Source organism: Chiroxiphia lanceolata, chromosome Z (genome assembly GCF_009829145.1).
Source record: "Chiroxiphia lanceolata isolate bChiLan1 chromosome Z, bChiLan1.pri, whole genome shotgun sequence".
Classification (NCBI taxonomy): domain Eukaryota; kingdom Metazoa; phylum Chordata; class Aves; order Passeriformes; family Pipridae; genus Chiroxiphia; species Chiroxiphia lanceolata.
Genome location: NC_045671.1, coordinates 31,573,214 through 31,585,336, shown reverse-complemented (window position 1 = coordinate 31,585,336; position 12,123 = coordinate 31,573,214). Strand labels below are relative to the sequence as shown.

The 12,123-nt window shown below is 39.0% G+C and overlaps 1 protein-coding gene and 1 long non-coding RNA gene across 9 annotated transcripts in view; both read left to right on the top strand.

Annotated features, from left to right (window-relative positions):
* The window catches only part of TTC39B (tetratricopeptide repeat domain 39B), an 86,153-nt gene that overhangs the window by 19,699 nt on the left and 54,331 nt on the right, over window positions 1-12,123 (top strand). The gene's annotated exons all lie outside the window — the stretch shown is intronic.
* On the top strand, window positions 5,639-6,559 carry LOC116780397. The gene is made up of 2 exons (XR_004354455.1): window positions 5,639-5,726; window positions 6,385-6,559. It is a non-coding gene; the product is annotated as an uncharacterized LOC116780397 (long non-coding RNA).

The following is a 12,123-nucleotide window of genomic DNA, read 5'->3' as shown; positions in this document are numbered from 1 at the left end:
TTGTTCTGTTTCCGTTGCTCTACCTTCAGTTAGCTGAAAGTACCCTCTGCTTGTGTCTCTGAAATCTCCCATTGTGTCTTTACCTCTTCTACTGAATGAAAAATATTAACTGAATAATCTGTTTGGAAGCCAATAGAAGTTTCCTAAAAGTTAGCAAATTGTTAAGCCATGTGACTAAAAGTAGGAAAGTCTTTACCAGCTTTGTCTTTCTACAGTGGTATCTCATCCATGCTTGTGTCCAGTGTCCTGGAAAATATGGATGTACGTAGTACTTACTGGTTATGGTGTTGGAAGAATTAGGTCTAGAAGGATGTAAAAAAGATCTTGCCAACTTTATAGGCATAATAAACAGCATCCTAAAATTTGTTTTGATTTCAGTGGGCTTTTATGCAATTTCTGTGAAATGACTGAATGATGATACTGAATTTTTTACAAAAGCTAATGAGCTTGACAATAATTAGTTCTTGCAATACTCAGAGGCATGTCTGCTGCAAGAAGAATTAATTTGATGGAATAATCTTTCTTATGACTAGAGACGACAAACAGTGTTTTCCCTTGTGTAGTATCTATTTTGAGAAGAATGGTTATGTATTTTCTCTACCTTCTCAGGCTCCTTAGTTGCTTTCACGTTCTTCTCAAATCTCTCTTCTTACAGTTAGAGAAGGAAGATGTATCCAGGTAAGGTGTTATCTGTTTGTATTTACCTTTCAGTTTAGAATTGTTTTGCAGTCAATTTTATGTAGTGAAGTTGACCAAAAATAGTGACAGATACAATTTCCATAGAGATTTTCAGTGAGGAGTCTACACTGGTGTGATTGTAGTGGATGTTGAACTCCTGATTGAGTATATGGTTTGTTTGTTCTGTTGCCTTTTTTTTTTCTTTCTGGTACCACGTGGAAAACTACATGACATTCCTTTGATCTCAGGGATGTCCAAGGAGGTGTGTGTGAGATGGACAGGAAAGGTGGTCAACCAAGAAGAACAAAGCTTTATTGCAGCAGTGAGGTTCTGTGCCACTATCTTATTCCTCTACCTCTTAGCAGTGCTTTTTGTGCAAAAACAACTGCAAATGGCAGGAAGGTACCAGTGTAAACAATAAGAAAAGCTGGCTTGGTGTTTTAATCAACTTTATCTGAAACTGTACTCTTACTTTTATGTGCAGCATGTTGGATATGAATCTGAACATGAGTAACTCTTGACAGCATCTATTTGCATGTCATGATGCTTTACTTGCTGAGTGTGTAACTGACTCTGCTTATTTCCACTTTTCAGTAAGGGAGAGATGTCATTTAAAACAGTAGAAGCTCAACCAGTTGTTTGGGGTGAGACTGACGTCAGTTAACTAAAGTGTGACTGCCTTGTCCCGTGTCTTTACAAGCAGGTTCAGAAAAACCTTCATTTTGTGGCTGTCTCTGGTATGTAGGTGACCTGACCAACATCTGACATTGCTGACTGTAGTTCCTTCAGTTGAGGTTTTTCTCAGTCCTGCTCTGGTTTATACAGTGTGATTTTAAGAATAGTCTGCCTTGCATGCAGTGGAAGGCAAAGTAGAAATTCTCCACTTTTTAAAACATGTTGATTAGCTGCATTTAATTATAGTACTTGCTTTCATTGTAAATACCTCTTCTCTGTAAAAAACGGAGGGTAGTTTTTTTTAAGACTCAGTTTTCCTGTATCTTCTGGGAATTTTTTGTGACCAGCTGCATTGAAAGGCCACTGCTTTCCAAACCATAATGGAGCAACCTTTGTTCTTGTGGTTACTGACATCTCATTTTTGAGTTAAATGATGCTGAAGTTTGTTTGGCTTTCTAATTGTTCAGCAGTTCTTTGGTTAACCAAACTTCTGGCAAAGCTGAGTTCTACCTTAGCAACTCCTGGTTTCTCCTTGGTATGTGGGTGTGGTTTGGGAATTGATGTTCTTTGGTGTCTTTTTTTAATTGTTTTGTTTTGGTTTTTGTCTAGTTTGGTTTTGGTTTTCTGTTAAAGCATGACCCCCAGCCAAGTCACCTGTATTAGTAAATGTCTCAAATGCAGCATGTTCTATTTATATGAGATCGAATAAGTAAATCTGAATCACCAAGCCTGATTTTTGTTCTGACTACAGAATTTCTTCATCTACAGTGGAAAGCATCTAGCAAAACACAGCTCCTCCAAAACAGTCACCACTATCTGTCCATTCTGATACACTGATATTTTAAGCAAATAATCTTGAAACAATTTTTAAAAAGCAGATGGGATATGTTTGCAGTTCAAACCAATAAGTTTGAAATAATATGTAAGCACAAAAATATGTACATTTTGTCCTTCAGAGAAATGAATTTCACTTTTTATTTTTATGTGGAAATTGGTTGTACTGTGTAGAACAGAACTTGTGCGTTTCCGTTCCGTTCTTGCTGCCTCAAGGCTATTTCTATCTCTGGCAAGGGGAAATAATTTTCCTGTTTTGTAAGAGCTTCATCATCTCCTTCCCCTTTGAACTTAGTGTTTTCCATGTGTTTCTGTTCCTAGGCTATTAATTGTTAATACTGGGATCTGGTGTCAAAGTGTCAAATAAAGCAAGTGTAGGTGACAGAGACGAAGAGTTAGCAGTATCTTTTCCTTGGTCTGCTCCCTCAGTTGTTTCTCTGCCAAGATAACATCGAAATGAGGTTTCTCTCATGTTCAGTGTTTCTTTTTGACAATAAACATTAAGGTGTAGTTTTAATTTCCAGGTTATTTTTCTGTTGGTTTGTAAAGTAAACTGCTTTTTTCTATAAGAAATTACTATGTCAAGTCTAATGAAATGATAGCTAAAAACTTGGGATTTTTAAGCTCTTTATATTGCAAAGTATTTTCAGCTCTGCATAAATATTAGGAAGTGAAAAGCATCTATATTTTTGAAATGAAATTTAAATGTTATTTGGCTCATCAAAACACTAACTCTTTACATCAATACTTTATGAATTAGCTCAAGACGTGACACATTAGCTTCTGGGTTCTGCTGTAATGCTGAGAATTGCTTTCTCTCTTAACATCTGGGTTTGTTACCCTGCTGCTGTTACTGTAGATGAAAAAAAAAAATTCATAACTGAATATATTTATTTTGAACTGAGTAGTTTTACAAGCTAAACTTACACAACTTTAGGCCAATGAGCTCACACTGTTGTTCATCTCCATCATTCCTTTTGGTGAAGTAGTCATTTCTATATTTAATGCTTCAGAGTGTTGTCCACAAAAATCAGATGCATTACCCAATGTGCAATAAGCCAATAATTACATAGTCAAGAGAGACATTGATTACTTATTTATTTTGGAGTAATACAAGGTTGGGTGCTCAGCGGCATTCCACAAATCAAGCACATCCCTCGTGGGCATGGACTTTCCATGCCATTATTTATACACAGAAGTTCAGTGTTAGTGACTGCCCAAGTACAGCCCCTCTATTAGGATTGATTAGTAATTTCCATACAAGTTACATAATCCTAGCTAACTTCTACACATCCTCAGGGGAATGGTGTTTACCTGGGCAGGGGTCTTTTTTACCTGTAGGCATGATTTTTAGTATTGTAATGAAAGTAGGTCAATTATAGGATACATGGACCTTGAGTCTTTTGCCAAAATGGCAACATATGCATAGACATACATTACATCCTTAAAGCTTGTTAGTTCCAGGTTGTCCTTGAGTGGGGAATGCTAACTACCACTTATTCTACTGACATACAACAATATCTTGATTTACTTCATCTTTAGAACATGTTAGCTCCAAAAATTCCTTGACTAAGGGATGCTAGCTGCTATCTGTTTGTCTTCTTTCCTGCTGATCTGTCTTAAAAGTATACAATGATAAAACGTCAAAGATCATCCTAACATCATTGAGGGGAAGAAGATAACCTTGATGTGTTACACATTTTGCAACAAGTGGACTGCTTTAGAGGGTGAAAGCAAGCAGGTGTTGGTTAAAACAACAAGATTAAATCCATGTAATCTGTGAAACAGATATTTTATAAGGAGAATGTACTTTTGTTGGGAAGCAACAGTGTTCAGAAACTACTCAAAAAGGAATCAGTACTTGCATTATTGGTTTGATTCTATGAAAGGGATTCTGACAGTAAATTTGGTAGCATAAAAGCATCTTCAGCTGAAAGTTGTAGCCTGGGAATTGAGTTGAACAAATGCTCCACAGAGTAACGTCAGAACTACAGATAACTGTGTAACATTGTGTAACAAACTACATCAGTTCCACGAAACCTGGCTGATGTTAAACCGAGCAGTTTTTGCTTAGCTAAACTGTAGGATTGTGTGTTTTTTCAGACTTGTAATTTGGAGACACAAGAGATGGTGTCCGTGGTTATTCTCATTGGAGTCCTTCAGTAGTTAGCACTCTGCCTGAAAAATGTGAACTTGATGCAGGGGAAAAAAGACGTTATGAAAACTAATGTTTACAAGAACCAAAGATATTTTGTCTAGTACTGATTTTGTTGCTGCGAGCTTGTTTATAGCAGCCAAAGATTGTAAGTACTTCTACTGTTTTGCATCTGGTGAATCAAAAAGCATGAACTTTTAAGTAGCTCTTACAATGTCCTGTGTTCTGGCTCTTGCGCTATTTTCATGGGATCTTTTCTATTTTCTTACGTATTTATCAACATTGATAAATTGAAGGAAGCTGAACTCTAAGAAAGTACAGAATTTTACCATTTTCATCATCTTGGTGTTGGATGTTAAAAATTAATCTGCAGAAGGTAGAAAATAGCAAGTTAAGGCTCACCTTAACAACATGAATTTGTGTCGAATTTCTTATCAAAATGGTCTTTCTGTCTTAGTATTGTTGCTTTCCATACAACATCCACTTGTGTGTATGATTTCCTTGAATTTACATGGGCATCTCTTCATTTGAGATTGATTTACTCTATGATCCCAGTCACTTACAGGGAGTGTATTCTGATTTGTATGTCACAAATTCTTTATAGTTGAACATTTTGTTAGCCTTTTGTGTGTTTTGAGAGTATTGATTAAAAATCCTGTTGAAAGGAAAGAAGCCTTGGAGGAATTTGTTTAGAAAAAATTTAATTATGAAATTCCACTGACAACTGCTTTTTCTCTTGTTTACTCAGCTACTTTTTAGTGTAGTGTATATTTTAACAGGTACCTCTTAGTAATTAAATGGGTGTAACAATTAAAAAATGGCTTGTCAAGTCTAAAGTGTTAGGCTTTACATTGCCTTCAATCAAGAAAGCTTTTCAGTATTTTCAGATCACCTTTTTTTTTTTCAACAGTGCCAAGTCTGCTCTAATTCTTAATTAAATTTAATTTTTATTTTGTTTTGTTTTGTTTGGTGATAGGTTTTTGATTTTGTTTCTGTTTTGTTTTTCTACCTGAGATTGGTGACACATTAACGAGTTTAGGGTAACTGAGGTCCTTCTGTTTCCTGTTACTTGCTGTAACAGTAACTCTGGGTTATTCTAGCAATTCTTTAATTAAAGTTTCAGTGTCTGCTTGACTAAGAAAATCTCAGTATTTTTATAATGCACATATAAAGTGTTTGAGCAGAGAACTGACAATGGACTTTTGAGTCAGCTGTGTAGCTGCACTTCTAGGAGTTTTGCTAATTCTGTTGCTGGTTTTTTGTATTTTCCAGCCTCTGGCGGCAGTTCTCAGTTCAGTCAAGTCAACTAAGGGGAGAGATAACATGTGTTGTTTGGTAACTTTGAGTAATATTCTGAGGAGCTTTCATATTGCTATAATGTCTAGTAAGTTTTAAATGCACAGTGATTTTAATTTGTCACTCCTGTGGGCCTGGAATTTAAAATTCTTAGTTGCCATTTTCTTTGAATCATTTTTAATGTAGTCCTGGCTAAAGCTAAGGAGAAATGAATATTCACATAGTTGCATAACAGAAAAGGAAAAAAAGAGTGTATTTACTTCTATTTGTTCAATATATATATTTATATTCTGTGCCATTTGGTAATAAAACTGTGCAATGGACAGCTGATTTAGAGAAACTCTTTGGAAACTGTTTTCCTTCCGTATGGAAGGTCTTTCTTCTGTAATCTCTGTTCATATTATAAGCATTGTAGGTCAGTTTCTTCTTATACCTCCTCTACTCTATTCCATAGTCACATGTTTTTCTGTATTCCATATTGACAAGGGAAAAGACATTTAATCCATACTCCCATATGCAACATACATACTATTGCTATTTTATCTGAATCTGTGGGCTTTTTGCTAGGGGCAGGATACCTCTCCTCTGAGTTTAGAAAGTTGCTTCTGAGCTTGTCAGCTAAGATTTATTTGAAGTCCCTTAAGTCCTGTGAAATGTATTGCTATACAGAGTGAAAGATGTGTTATACCTTCTCTTGGGTTGAGAAATTATAGATCTCTCAATGAAGCCTCTTTCTCTTTTTGTAGAATCCAGTCAGTGACTTCCAGACTAGTATCCGAGTTTCCCACGGAGCTGCAGGATTTGACCTAGAATTGATTGCTTTTTTGAGAAGAAGGAAAGTGTGGGCCTGAATTACGGAAGACAAATGAGTACAAAAATAATTAGATGTGTCCGTATGCAAATAAAATTTTGACAAAGGCATCTCAAAGTGCATGTGCTTGCTAACTGTTGTCATAGATTACCATGTTTTGCACTATCCTAATATGTGGGCTTTCGAAGGAGAGGTGTTACTGCTAACTTTATGGTTTTTCAAGTAATCTTAAAACTCTTCTCTGTTTAGTACTGACAAAATAAAGCTGTGACTGGACAGGTAATGTGGTGTAGCAATAGTATTAAATTCTGGGTAGTATTTTTTCATGATTATCCTATTTGGTCTCATTTGTCTGTTGAATTAATATGAGTCTTCTTCATGTTATCTTTGTATTTTTGAGATAACACTTTTGGTGGGGCTTTTTTTCCTCTGCCCAATTAGTAATTTTTTTTGGTTTTGTAAAGCTTTCTACACTGTCTTTCACAGGATCCTTCTGGACAAAATGTCCAGCACACAGCTGGATAAACACATCATGCAGCGGGTGAGCAATTGGCTGAGGAGTCAAGAACAGAGGGTGATAGTGAATGGGGTGACATCAGGCTGGTGACCTGTCACTAGTGGGGTTCCACAGGCCTCCATCTTGGGCCCTGTGCTCTTCAACATCTTCATAAATGGCTTGGGTGCAAGACTGGAAGGGACACTATCGATGAGGAGGTTCAGAGACATAGCAACAGGATCAACGTGATCAAAGCAATGTCCCATTTATTATTTAAATCATTTAACTTTTATACAGTTTAGTTTGCTCAGGGTACATGCTCACAACAAGATGATTGGATAGCTCGGTTTGTGCATGCGTCTAATGCTCTCAGTTTATTGGATCTGAGGCTCTGTCCATGCGACCTGAAATAATTCTTGGCATAGAAACCTCTTTCTAATTAATCTGCTTTTAGGGGTTTTCTAAATCTGCAGGTGTACTTTTATCTCTAGGTTCTCAAGGTTTTCTTACTATGAACATATTATGTTCTGAAACCTTATAATTAGACACACAGCTAACAAGTATAAACATCACATATTTTCACGCAGCCTATAAGTATAAACAATACAGCTTGTCACTTCCATGGCAAACAAGGCCTACAGAGAAATCTCTCTGTTCCGGCAACAGGACACTAAGCAAATTTGCAGATGATACAAAACTGGGAGGAGCTCTTGACTCCCTTGAAGGCAGGGAGGCCCTGCAGAGAGACCTTGACAAATTAGAGGACTGGGCAATCACCAACCATGTGAAGTTCAACAAAGTAAAGTGCTGGATTCTGCACCTGGGATGGGGCAACCCTGGATGTAAATAAAGACTGGGGAATGAAATGCTGGAAAGCAGTGCCAGGAAAGGGACCTGGGGGTCCTGGTCGATGGCAAGTTGAATATGAGTCATTAGTACCCTGGCAGCCAGGAGGGCCAACCGTGTCCTGGGGGGCATCAGGCACAGCATCGCCAGCCAGTTGAGTGAGGGGATTGTCCTGCTCTGTTCTGCACTGGAGTGGCCTCAGCTGGAATATTGTGTGCAGTTTTGGGCACTGCAGTATAGGGAAGTTATTAAGCTATTAGAGAGTGTCCAAAGGAGGGCAACAAACGTCTGTCAGATTTGACTTTCTTGGCTTTGCAAAACATCAGTATCTCTAAGTTGTGTAAAATTAATTGTTTTCAAGTCTGCTTGAATCTTGATGCATCATAAGGATGTGAAATACTGCAGTTATCAAGCAGAAAAAAAAAATGATTCAAGAAACAGCTTTATTTTGTTAAATCCTGTGTCAATGATTTTCTGAAATCTATGGAAAAGCCTGAGTCAATTTTTGTCATGCCATCTAGTGGCACGTTTACTTCTATTCCTGTGTTTTAAATTGTTGGACTGACGTGTACTCTGGAAAAGGTGCAGTAAAAATCTATGGCTTGCAGCATTAGCCATCATTGTACTGAGGCATATAGTTGTTAAACTGTTTCTCTTGGTACTGACTTAAACGTTAATGTATTTCTTTTTATGGATAGAATGTCTGAAAAAAGGCTTTATTGTCCTTTTTGTGGATTTAACTGCAGTTCGTATTTCCTGAAGTTTTCTGCTGTATGTGGGTGGCTGTTATAACATGGACATACTGAAGCAGGACCTTTGGGTCTTGCTGCAGGACAAACCTGGATTAGGTGAAGGAAATAAATGAAGAACTGCATCAGCCTCAGTCTCTCCAGCCATTCAGATAATGGAAGTGGTGTTCCTGTGATAACTGTGCTAAAGTCTGGAGGTCACATATACGGCTGATGTAGTTGCACACAGCTTCAATCTCGAGGGAAGCAGCCCATCATTGGTGCTAAGTAAAACTGTTTTTGAGTTCAGTAGTCTTCTTTACTGTAGACCGAAATGAGCAAGCACCTCTGGAGACTGGTTGTGACATTTCAGTTGTGTCAGCTGGAAGCTGAACTGTTGGAATGAGCACTTGAAAATGAGAACTTTACTAGTCTTTAACTGAATGTGAAAGTGTCCATAGTTTTGGGCTGCTTCTGTACTCTGAGGAATAGATAAACTTTATCAATCAGTTGATTTTATTTTTTATATTGGCATATATTATGTGCATACCTGTATACATTTGTATACTAAATATAGTTTAAGGTCTTTAAGATGCTGTGTATGTTATGTAACACTTCACTCAATTTTTTTGTCAAACAGATTTAATTTACAGGTATATTTTAACAGACTACTGGAAACAAGTGAATATGTTCTGAGTACTTTGCAAACCTTTTCTATCTTGTTAGGAATATGATGAATCCTAGAACTTAATCTGGGAGGAGCTGTTCTAGGTACTTCAGTTGCAGTCTTTTCTTTTTTTCTTTACATTTTAGAATGATATAACTTTTGTTGTAATGGGCATGGATTGGAGTAGAAAATGGCTATACTTCTCTTGTAGTGCTTCCAGCATTTTTTTTTTTCTATATATTCTCTCTATTCTGTAGGGAATCTCAGCCACAGTAAGAGAGAAATTCCAGGCTAACCTTCAAACTAGGCTCAAAAACCTTTCCACGGACTCCGCAGATTCCTCCCCTGAATCAACTTGGCACCATATTAAACACAGCATCCTGCGATCCTCCAAAGAATCCTTAGGGTTCTCCCTCAAGAAGAACAAGGACTGGTTTGATGAAAACAATCAAGAAATCCAGGACTTGTTGAGGAAGAAGACAACTGCCCACCAAGCACACCTTGCACTGCCATCCTGTCACGCAAGAAAATCAGCTTTTCGTTGCATGCAGCAAGCTCCAACAGAAACTCTGTGACATCCAGAACAAGTGGTGGATCGATCTAGCTGTAAAAACTCAACTATGCACAGATACAGGTGATCACAAAGGATTCTATGAGGCCCTGAAAACAGCATATGGGCCTACATACCAGGTACAAAGCCCTCTACTCAGCGCTGATGGGCAAACGCTTCTTACAGATAAAACTTCCATTCTGAATCGATGGTCTGAACACTTTCAGACTCTCTTCAGTACCAACCATGTGGTCCAAGACTCAGCAATTCAGTCCATCACACAACAACCAGTAAAGTATGAATTGGATACTGCCCCCACTTTAGAAGAAACCCTCAAGGCCATACAGCAGGTGAAAACTGGCAAGGCAGCTGGGGTTGATGGAATTCCACCCGAAGTCTGGAAACATGGGGGCCTTGCATTCCATACCAAATTTCACAAGTTTGTGATGCACTGTTGGGAACTAGGCGAACTACCATCAGACCTTCAAGATGCAGTCATCATCACTTTGTATAAGAAGAAAGGAGTTAAATCAGACTGTTCAAATTACTATGGTATTACTCTGCTCTCCATCGCTGGCAAAATCCTGGCAAGAATACTCTTGAACAGACTAATACCTGCTATAGCAGAAGGAATTCTACCTGAAAGTCAGTGTGGTTTCAGAGCCAACAGGAGTACCACAGACATGGTATTTGTTCTCAGACAATTGCAAGAGAAGTGTAGGGAACAGAACAAAGGTCTTTATGTAACCTTTGTTGATCTCACCAAGGCTTTCGATACTGTGAGCAGAAAAGGTCTGTGGCAGATTTTGGAATGTTTAGGTTGTCCCCCCAAGTTCTTTAAAATGATCATCTCACTCCACGAGGATCGGCGCGGCCAAGTCAGATATGGCAGCACACTCTCCGAGCCCTTTCTAATAAAGAACTGCGTGAAACAAGGCTGCATTCTTGCTCCTACCCTATTCACAGTCTTTTTCAGCATAATGCTCCAAAGGGCCACAGCAGACTTCGATGATCAGGACGGTATCTACATCCGATACCGTACTGATGGAAGCCTTTTCAGCCTAAGGCGACTGAAGGCCCACACCAAGACCTTCAACCATTTTGTCCGGGAGCTGCTTTATGCTGATGACGCCGCCCTTGTTGCCCACACAGAAGCAGCTCTGCAGCGTTTAACATCCTGTTTTGCAGAGGCTGCTGAGCTCTTCGGACTGGAAGTCAGCTTAAAGAAGACAGAAGTTCTCCATCAACCTGCACCTCAGGAAGTCTTCCATCATCCCCACATCACCATTGGCCAATCAGAGCTCAAATCAGTCCAGCAGTTTAATTACCTAGGTAGCCTCATCTCCTCGGATGGTAAGATTGACGGAGAGATAGACAACAGGTTAGCAAAGGCATATAGTGCCTTCGGAAAGCTTCATAAAAGAGTTTGGCGTAATAAACACTTGAAGAAAAGCACAAAGATCAGTGTTTACAGAGCCATAGTGCTGTCTACTCTCTTATATGGATCTGAATCATGGGTCATCTACCACCACCACCTGCATCTCCTAGAACGCTTCCATCAGTGCTGTCTCCGTTCAGTCCTAAACATCCACTGGTCAGATTATGTGACCAATACATCTGTTCTAGAACAAGCAGCAGTCACAAGTATTGAGACCATGTTGCTGACAACACAGCTGCGTTGGGCAGGGCACGTCTCCAGGATGAAGGATCACCGCCTCCCTAAGATCTTGCTTTATGGCGAACTTGCCACCGACTGCTGCAAGAGAGGAGCCCCGAAGAGGAGATACAAGGACTCCCTAAAACAACATCTCAGCCTTGGCCATATTGACCACCATAACTGGTCTACTCTGGCCTCCAATTGGGAGGTCTGGAGACACACCATCTGTAACACTGCTGATGCTTTTGAGAAAGCACGCAGGATCACCCTTGAGGAGAAAAGACAACACAGAAAGAATCATGCCTTGCAGAATTTACCACCTAAGGAGTCTTTCTGCTGTGCCTTCTGCAACCGGACTTGCCTGTCTTGCAACCGGACGTGTCTATCTCGTATTTGCCTTTTTAGCCACCAACGTGCTTGCAACAAACGTGGGTAGAGCCCTTCCCAAATCTTCGTTTGCAAAGCCCAGCCATGATGATGAGAGTCTGTAGAGACAACTGCAGACTTGTGTGAGTCAGGAGAAGTAGGACCAAGACATCAAATTGAATGCTTTCTAATACCTATTTTACATGCAGTGGGAATGGGAATGCATGGGAAACTTCGGAAAAAGACTATGGATTGGATTTTTTGTTTGGTGTTTTTTGGTTAGTTGGTGGTTGTTTTTTTGTTGTTGGTTTTTTGTTTTTTTTTTTTAGCATAGAAGTCCCCTTCAGTGATGTCTTTAGCTCCC